A 9,938-nucleotide genomic window follows, 5' to 3' on the forward strand; every position below is an offset into this window, starting at 1 on the left:
TTTGTTTCATTTGGAACTAGGTATGCCTTAGAAAGAGACCGACAAGCTCGTATTGCCCGCTGTTCAGAAGAAGTCAGTGGTCACGTCATGGACCTCTTTTGGAGGATGAGATTTTCCAGATTGCTAAGGAACCCTTCAGGAGCTCCAGTGTTTCTACAAGTACTTGCAACGGTGAGTTGCTGCCTTGTGGGCACAACTGCTTTTCTTGGGAGTGCTGACAAGGAGTGATTAATAGTTTGATCTACAGCCGTTTGGTTATGTTCTTTCTGTTTGTGTCTTGTCTTCCCTAGAAGGGGACAGTCTTATCACCAGCCTCTAGTAAGGACTCAGCCACATGTGGGGAGGGGAGCGCATCTCAGCAGAGTCACATAAGGTGCTCGATAGGAGAGTTCAGTTCATTCTATTGGGAAACCATAGAATCATGAATGGTTTGGGTTGGAAGGGACCTTAAAGATCATACGGTTCCAAACCCGCCTGCCATGGGCAGGGGACATCTCCTGCTGGATCAAGGTGCTCAAAGACCCATCCAACCTGGCCTTGAACACCTCCAGGGATGGGGCATCCACAGCTTCCCTGGGCAACCTGTGCCAGTGCCTCACCACCCTCATTGTGAAGAATTTCTTCTGAACGTCTAATCTAAATCTTTCCCCCTCTGATTTAAAGCCATTCCACCTTGTTCTATCACTCCATGCCCCTGTAAAAAGTACCTCCCCAGCTTTCTTGTAGGCCCCCTTCAGGTACTGGAAGGCTGCTCCGAGGTCTCCCTGGAGCCTTCTCCAGGCTGAACAACCCCAGCTCTCTCAGCCTGTGCAGTGGCACTTCAGCCGTCAGATCATCTTCACAGCCTTTCTCTGGACCCATTCCAACAGTTCCGTTTTTTCAAACTCGTGAGAATTTCTCCTGGTAGTCTTTCTGTTGGACACTTGTTTTTCTGGATGTGTGCTAAGTGTTCAGCGGCTGTTGTAGCGCTCCAAGGCAGAGATCCGTTTCTCCGAGTGCAGCCAGATGGTGGTGCATTCAGATGACGTTTCTCACCACTAGGACAAGGACAAGCAGCAGGCCAGTCTGTTTGGTGTGGGGCACCTTACCTAGCAGAGTTCTTTCTGTCTTAAAATTAAGTTTATATGTCTCTTCAAGACGTGTGTAGATAGCTTTCAGTGCAATAGCAGAGACCAAGGAGGAGCCCAAAGAAGTGTACGTGCAGCATCAAGCTAACTGAATGATGCAGAAATATTTTTGCAGCCTGAAAATACCAGAGGAAACACAGTAAAAGAATTTTAATTGATAAATTGACATTTTTGTGTTGTAACACTGCTGGTTGCCACCCGTTTTGAATTGTTTGGTCGTAGAAAAATATGCAAACACCTAGTGCTAAAGCCGTAATTATATATTCTCTCCTTGTGGGTGAATTTGCCGTTTGAAATGTTCTTTAAAAACAGAGCAAGAAAGAGACATGGCTTTCTTAGTGCAATTGGTGTTGCAAAAAGATTGGCAGCAAGGGCTTGAAATCTTGAAGAAGCTTTGTAAGGGATCGTTGTAAGAAGCTCTGTGTGCCAGGAGTAAACACGCTGGAAACAGGGAAAGAAAACTGCTTGAACTTTTGCCTGGGGAGCACGGGACAAGGCGTGGCACAGCTGAGAAGGGGTGAGATGGAAGAGGAGCAATCCTGCTTCCCTCGTGTGATCTGCCAGGCCACTGATGCCAATGCATCCTGCTAAGCAGAATGCTGCTCCGTTTTGTCTGCATTGTTTGTTTTCGACTGGGGCAGAAGGCTGTTCTGTGTGGAGGCTGCCTGGGTACAGCTGGCAGGTCTCGTCTCACCCTGTGTCTGCTCTGTTGGAGCTGTGAGTTTGTGGCCGTGTGCAGAAATAGAGGCTGAGCCCGCAAGGCGCCCCTCACACCCAGCCCTGGGCAGACTGACTCGTGGGGCCTTGAGAGCCCAATCTAGTCTGAAGAGCAAAGGGAGAAAACCTGTTTGTTCTGCAGAAGAGTTTATTAATGTGACCCATTTATCTGTTCTCTTCCCAAGGTGGAGGGAGGCTGTGGCAGCTCGGAGAAAGCTGAAACGTCAAATGAGGGCATTTCCTGCTGCTCCCCGCTGCGTGGATCTGAAAAATAGCCTGAAAGCACTGTCCCCTAGTGCAGAGTGGCCTATATCCAGGGAGAACTTGTGCAAGGGAATGGTAGACCTGGGGCATGGAGGAAAGCTGGGGATCTCTTGCACAAGGTAAGGATACTTACAGTGACAGCAGTTGGCATTCTGTGTGAGTTTGGGGGGGGGCAAGTTGCAGAGTAGCCCTCTTCTTCTATTGTGAACGTTAATGCTGTTGGAAAAGTGTTCCGAAGTACCCTCAAAAAGACCTTCCCTGTACAAATGCCACGACAAAGACTGCAAACCTAAAGAAACTCTTCTTCCATTAACAGCAGCTTTCTAAAGCGTCAGCAGCTTTCTAAAGTAACAGCAGCAGTTTCTAGTGAGCGTTTCTTAAATGTGGTTAAAGTAGCTGTTTTAGATGAAGAAATACAACCAAGAATCTTTTGTTTCCAGATTGAATTTGCTGAGAGACAAGACAGCGCATGAAATGAAAGTTCAGCACTTCTACCAGCAATTGTTAAGGTACGTTGGCATTTGGTCCTTGTTTTTCATTCTAAGCAAGTTGTAGCAGAAATGCCAGAGATCTTGAAAATGTCAGTGAGGAAAGGCAAATCGTACTCGAGTGTCCAATTGCAGCCTTGCTTCTGGAGGTATTTTCCAGGTAAGGGAAACTGGAATATAAAATCATGAAAATGTTAGGCCATTGGACTTTTTTTTTTTTTTTTTTTTTTGTGCCTAGGTGAGTTGGTGCCTGGGCACGAGAGTAGAGGAGGAGGAGAAGAGTGAATGAGCTGTTACTGGCCTGGCTTGTGGTACAGAGAGTTTGATCCAGGCGTTTAAAGTGCATCTGGAGGTCTGCCTTCTCATGCACTCCAGTGGCCTGTGTGTGTGTTGGAGCAGTGTGGAAGTAAAGTGATGCGTACAGGGTCCCACAGTCCCCGGGGTGAGACTCGGGTAACAGATTAAACATCTGCAATTCTGGAAGGCATCTGTTCTATGGCAAAATAGATGGACAACAAATGTAAAAAATTAGCTCTGAGTTGGGACTGTTTGAACTGGGCGGTAACTAATGATAGTATCGTAGCTGGTTCGAAGCAAGTAAAATATTGACCTCATGGGAATTAGCACTGGGGCGTCTTTTCACCAGCTTCTGTCTTTCTTTAAGTGATTTAGCTTGGACTCCCCTGGATCTTGTCTCGTTAATCGCTGAACATATTCCAGTTGAACAAGAACAGGTATTTTGGAAGGTTCTGTTGGTTTTGCCAAGTGATGAGGAATATGCCAAGGATGATCACAGCAGGTAAGAGTTTATTGCTGGATCCCTTTCTCGAGCAGGGTACTCAGAAAGGAGTGGGAGTATATGGTCCCTGTCCTGTGGTATTTCCCCCTCCCCCCCATCATGTCAAATTTCCAGGGTTTGTTTTCCTCCAGAGCACTGCAAAGAATACAGCTGTAATTGAGCTGTCTCTGTCTTCTAAAGTTGTTCATTGAATTACTTTTTCTCATACTGAAAATAGAAAACCTTGAGATATGTAACAGTGTGGAGACATTTAATAGCTATTTAGGCAAATCCAAGCAATGTGGAGGTTGGGATTATTATAGATTTAATTAAGAAACTCAGTACCTCAAAAGCCCACTTTTCTTGTTTACTAGGGTACTGGTGGATTGGTTGAAAGTCAAATTTATGGGAGACAAAAACTGGAGAAAAAACACGTTGCATACGGAAGGTAGAATTCAAACGCTGACGCTGTTTAATTCTCCTGGCATGCACGGGAGCAGAAGCATTAAAGTTGGTGTCTGTATAAAGGTAGGTGAGAACAATTTTGTGATTTTGAAAGTGTCTGAAAAAAGATGGAATTTGTTCCCAGTCGACGGAGTAAATGCCTAGAAGTTTAGCTTTAGTTACATAACTTGTGTCTTTTGTTACTTGCATAGGTGGCACAGGGTGCGCTGTCTGACTGTGAGCTCGATACAGCTGAAATGCAGGAAGACTTGCTTGGAACCAGTGGTCTCATCCTTGTCCTTCCTCCTCGAGTGAGGAGTGAAGATGTTGCAGAAGATGATGCTTATTGGCTTTCAGCTTTACTGCGGTTGAAACAGTTGCTTCAGGCCAAACCTTTCCATCCGTCAGTTCCCCTGGTGGTCCTTGTCCCTGGTCAGGAAGAGGCCACAGAGAAAGAAGTAGAGGAAGGTATGTAATTATTTCTGTGCCTTGAGGAAACAATGGGAGTGAGTGCTCAGGGCTGCCCCCGTAGAACTGTTGTGTCTCTCAAATACGGCATCAGGTAAAGAGAGAGGCTGTGAGGCACAGTGCTTTTCAAAGCTTTGCTAGAAATCCCAAGGCCTTAAGAACTGATCAATAGGGAACGAAACGAACTTTGTTTTGGCTTCCAATTTTCCTTTGCACACGGTATTTGATCCTGAGTGTCTGTGGGAAAGGGTGGAGGAGAGAAGTGACGCTGTGAATGTAATGCGGAGTGTGAGACTAGGTCAGAGTAGGAGATACACCAGGAGAAAGAACAAGTGAGTATATGGTGGATTTTCTTGTTTTTAAGGTTTAATGCTGCAGGACTTGATTTCAGCCCAGCTTATTTCAGACTACACCATTGTTGAGCTTCCAGGTTCTATCAATGACTTACAGGGCACGAGAAGGGTAAGAACAGCAACTTTGAATTTTTAAGAGTTACTTGACTGGTTTATCATTAACCTGTCTTAATTTATCATGTCTTATAAGGAATTATTGTGATGTTCTTAGTAGCTTAAATTGCATCTGAGTATTGTGTAATGGGATATTTTTCTGTGATTGTAGTTTTTGTTCAGAAAGCCCTCTTTGCCAGCTTTTTCACACACCTGAATTTGTTGGAGTCTGATACGTGCTTGTTAATAGTGGCTAGAAATATTCTGAAATGAAATATTTGTGACTTTTCTATTCTTTGTGACTGCTCTCTAGTGTAAACGACTAGAGACCAGCAGCATTTGCTACATAAAAGATAATTGCTTCTGAGTAACACTGAAAACTGTACTGAGACCAAAATGTGGTGAATCTGTTCTTGTTTGTGCTGCCTGTGTTGACAGGCAGGGGTACAGTTGCTGCGTTAACAGACAAGTGCTAGTGATGAGGAAGTCTTTTGTACCCTTCAACTCCTTGTCCTGAAAGGCAGAGAGCTTTTGTAGCTCTTCTGGCTTCTGTGAGATCACTCAGACCATCTGACTGGAGGATTATTGTTGCAAATGTTGGGTTGATGATAGTTGATTTTGCTGCCTAGTATTTTGAATAGTGTTAAGTCAAACTTAGGGTTGCACTGTTGAATATTTAGTGTCCTGATCACTGCAGAGCAGTTTGAACCACCTCTGTTTTGTGTCACAGATCTCCAAGGCTGTTGGCTGGCTGGTTTCCCAGTACCCTAATTGCCTTGAGCTCTGCAGTCAGACCCTTCAGGAGTATGTCGAGGATGGGATTGCATGTGAATTTGGCAAGCGCTTCTACCATGACTGGAAAGAGAGGCGTTCAGCTGGCTTGCCGTCTCAGGAGCCTGGGGTCATCATTGAGCTGTACAACAGTGTGCTGCAGTTTCTTTCTGATGTGGCATCCTCGGAGCATCTTTGTGACTTGTCCTGGCCTATTACGGAGTTTTCAGAGCCTGGGGGTAACAAGCTGTTGCCTCACCTGCACTGGAACATGCCTGATCATCTGGCCTGGCTGAAAAAGGCTGTGCTGTTCTTCCAGATCCCGTACCTAGATCTGCCTCCGTTAGGTGGTACGTGCTCTGCACTGTGTTGAACTGTCTGGCTGTAAGGTGGGTGGTTTGGCTCTGTCACAAACTCTTTCAATTTGATTTGGTTTTAATCCGTAGCTCCTTGGCGTCCTGTTTGCCACATGATTCTCCAGTATGCGTCTCAGATTGCTAGTTCGTCCAGCACTCGACCACTGATCCTGTCTCAAGTGGAGAATCTGCTGAGCAAAACCTACCAGAAGTGGGAGAACAACACATGTGGGAACTCTGATGAAGATGGACCTTCTGTTGATGACATCCCTTGGGATGCTATCTTGGCAGCCTGCATTGATCATAAACTGAGAGACTGGAAACCACCCGAACTGCCGATTGCTCCAGGTATCGCATGTCCTTCCACAGCATGGATGATGCTTCTTGTGCAGCTGTATTTAAGATTTGACAGGTGTGCCTTTGTATGTGGCAGTTAGTGATACATAACAGGGAGGGAATTCTGCTCTTGGTCCTCTCATTCACGCTGCGGAATGACACTGTGCTTTACTGCACATCTCCGCTCTTCAGAGCGTATATTTAGTGTGGCTTATGACTTGGCCTGATCTTGTGCTGGAAAATTCCACGTCCCTGCGTGGAAGAAGAGGGATATGGTCAGTGTCTTTCAGCCCTCCTCTCCCAACAGAAGAGAGTTTACATTCAACCCAAAGCTGACAATTGGTCCCTCAGAAGCCTCGTAAGCACCGGTCAGCTGAGATCGCAAGCTGCCACTGTTAACGAGCACTTCCATGGATTAACGAAGTATGTCTTGGATTCTTTTGCCTTTCAACTGCGTAGGGTTCTTTTGGTGCCCTGTGTGGCTTAAGTGTAGGCAATCTCTTTTAGTGCTAAACCCACTGAGTTTGGACGCACTAGAATTTTTAAACTGAAGACAAAGCAGGGTTTTCCAACTTTCACCAGTAATCTAGTATTTGTCGAACACTAAAGCAGCCCAAGAAGGCTCCTTTTGATATGGAAGTTATGTCTTAAAGCTACTTGAAAGTGAGCACACAATTTTTCTTCGAGTTGACTTTTTAAGGCCAAGTTTTTCATCAGAAGGGGAAAAAATTTTGACAGCAAACGTTTGGTTTGGTTGTATTTACAGAAGCAGTAAGTGACGATGGTCAGATTTGTGTGTATTTCTTCAAGGAGCATTTAAAGAACTTCACTCTCCCTTTTGCATGGGAACAAGCCAGGCTGCGCACACAGGAGGAGATCCGGCAGGGCCATGAGAGGTGAGACAGGTGCTGGCACTGCCTGGGGGAGTAGCATTCAGCTGTCCACTGTGCCATCGTCTGCTCAGTGAGCTCCAAGGAGGTTGCTCAGGAACTCTGCCACGAGCACAGTGTCGACAGCAGGCTGAAAAGCAGCGTGTGGCATCTTCCTAGAACATGCTTGTGCACATCTGATCTACAAGGGTGTGCAGAGAGAGGGGAGTATGCAGATTTTACTTCTGCAGCATCACTTGGCTCTCAAACTGATTGCTTTGGAGGTTCTTCAAGCATTATGAATGGAGACATTAACGTCTACCAAAGAAAAGAGTGCTGAGGCTTTGGAATTAGTTTATTCGTGTCCCCTCCCTTAACATTCACTTTATTTTGCAGCCTGGACCCTGACACGTGAATGACAGATTAGGTGATTTGCGGATTTACTCTTTAGCAATTGTGTTAATTTTGCAGCATTTTGAATTCCAAAGGAGGCTTTCTCCACAGCTTGTGGGAAGACATCGGGAAAGTCCTGCTGCTAAGAGGAAATGCCAGAGATGAGGGGGAGGATGCTTCAGAGCTCTGTGGCATTAAAGTATTTGAGATCTCAACGGTCTGGCTTACATCTCTAGTTTTGTTCAGGGTGAAGCCAGTCTCCCCTCGCTCCTGGAAGCTTGTCTGCTGCTCTGTTTTGTAGCAGGATATGTTGGGTACGTACCTTTCTTTTGGGGTGAATTCCAGCCGCTGTCAGAGTAATTCCTTTCAAGTCCTCTGCACAAGTTCCTTTGGTGGAACGTTTGACTCAGCTACAAGAGAATTACATCTCCAGGTGATCAATTCTTACTCCCTGCTATTTCCAAACTTTAAGCCAGAAGGGAAAGAACAACACACTCATACTGATTTCGGTGTTTTTGTTTGGTTGTTTGTTTTTTTTCCTTCTTGCTCAGGTCAAGGATAAAACGTCCCAAGTCTTCAGAGAAACCCTATAGCATCTCCAAGATGTCAGGTCGATATGGATATGACGTGAGCGTGCTGTCAGGTCAAGAAAAGAGCCTTACCAGTGCAGGTGAATTCACAGAGACAGCCTCGGACAAGGAGCTTCTCCCAGCGCATCTGTTGGCACAGTTGCAAATGGAGAGAAGAGAAAGCAGGAGGTGAGTTCCCAGAGCGGCATCCTTTCCCTGTGGCTCTGGCCCAGGATTGTAAACAATTTCCAACTTGTAGGTAATGGAAGTTGAAGTCTAGCTTTACTAGGAACCATCCTAGACTATCTCCAGTTTCATCAGGCACGTCAGTGCGGTGCAGTTCCCTGCTAGCTCACAGGGACAATCCAGGGTGGTAGAAGTACTTGGAGCTTTGAGGAATGGTTGGAAACTGTATGTGGTCAATCGAGGCACCAATACTAAAGCAGTACAGTTTGTACAGTAGTCTATATGTTCTGCAGTACCATAAATGTCTGTAAAAGTCCTCTGGGATGTCAGTTGGGTGCCTGTAAGCAATACAGATTGCAAAGCTGAAGAACAAAAGCCAAGGTTGGCCCAGGGGTTTCTTATCTTTGGTGCCTTCAGTCTGTGCGGCTGCTTTCTGTACCACAACTTCCTCGGATGGATTTTTGTCATAGGAGCGGAGTATGTCAGACAGATCCTTCTCGCAGTCACCTATGAACCCCGAACTCTTGGCTAACCGACTGGTTACAAGAGAAAAGCCAGGCTGCAATTTGACTGGTGCTCTTCATCTTTCTGTCCAGGTTTGAAGAACAGTTGCACCAATGTCTCGCCGAAGACATGGAGCCCCTTGGTGCTTTCATAGGTCTTCCTCTCTACCTCCCCCAGTCTCTGGTCTCTAACCCAGCTGTCACCTGTCCTTTGGTGAAGAGTCCTGTGTCATCTCAAGAGGTGAGAGCAGGTGGCACGGAGAATTAACTGTAGCTGTGAGGAGTGCAGGTGCCAAACTGCTACACTTGCAAAACCCTTCGAGGTTTGGTGTGCGGCGTTCAGTTGACTTGGGAAATAAAGAATTGAAAAACTGCCCCTTGGAAATCACTTCTTTCCAAGGAGGGGAATGCTTTCTGCAGATCTGGAGCAAGAGATCTTCGCAGGTCTTAATGCTTTTGGCTGCTGGCAGTCATAATGGGATCCCTTGTGGTGCTGCACTCATGACTTGGAGAATGGCTGTTCCGGGTCACCTTCCCCTTGGTAAAGGAAGGCTGGGACAGAAATAGCAGGACAGCTGCTTTTGCTGTTTCTCGTCAGAGGTGGAGGGTGCTGGCCTCTGTAGTCCTTCTCAAAAGCAAGGAAACAGCTAGTAAGATCAGAAGTCTCTTGTTGCTACTGAGTATTTCTTCCTTCTCAATCTTATCTCTTTTTTTCCTTCTGTCCAGGCTGTGAGTCGAGAAGATTGCAAGCGTCTGATGAAGGAGCCAAGCCCCACGCTGTCAGACAGACTGAAACACTTGCAGCAGCTCCTCAGAGCGAACAAGGAGGCTGAAGCTGCCTCTGAGCTCCACCTCTCTGCTCTGGTTGACATGGTGAATATTTGAGTGCAACTGAGACACCAGTGCTCCTGGGAAAAACCCAAGACTGTTTTTGGTTGTGTTAAATGTGTTTTGCAGCTAATAAATTTTTAATGGCTTACAATGTGCTGCGACCTCATTGCTGTACCTCTTAGTCCAGGATGCGATCAACTTGGACTGGGAGCTGTTGGAGCCGGTCCAGAGAAGGCCACGAAAAATCACAGAATCACCAGGTTGGAAAGGACCCATTGGATCATCGAGTCCAACCATTCCTAACACTCCCTTAAACCACGTCCCTAAGCACTTCATCCACCCGTTCCTTAAACAGCTCCAGGGAAGGCGACTTGACCCCCTCCCTGGGAGCT

At 46.2% G+C, this 9,938-nt stretch overlaps 1 pseudogene; it reads left to right on the forward strand.

The window, feature by feature from the left end:
• Nucleotides 1-9,612, forward strand: part of LOC128850794 (germinal-center associated nuclear protein-like) — a 13,363-nt pseudogene extending 3,751 nt beyond the window's left edge.
• Nucleotides 9,613-9,938: the final 326 nt, after the last annotated feature.

Source organism: Cuculus canorus, unplaced genomic scaffold, assembly GCF_017976375.1.
Source record: "Cuculus canorus isolate bCucCan1 unplaced genomic scaffold, bCucCan1.pri scaffold_78_arrow_ctg1, whole genome shotgun sequence".
Taxonomy (NCBI): domain Eukaryota; kingdom Metazoa; phylum Chordata; class Aves; order Cuculiformes; family Cuculidae; genus Cuculus; species Cuculus canorus.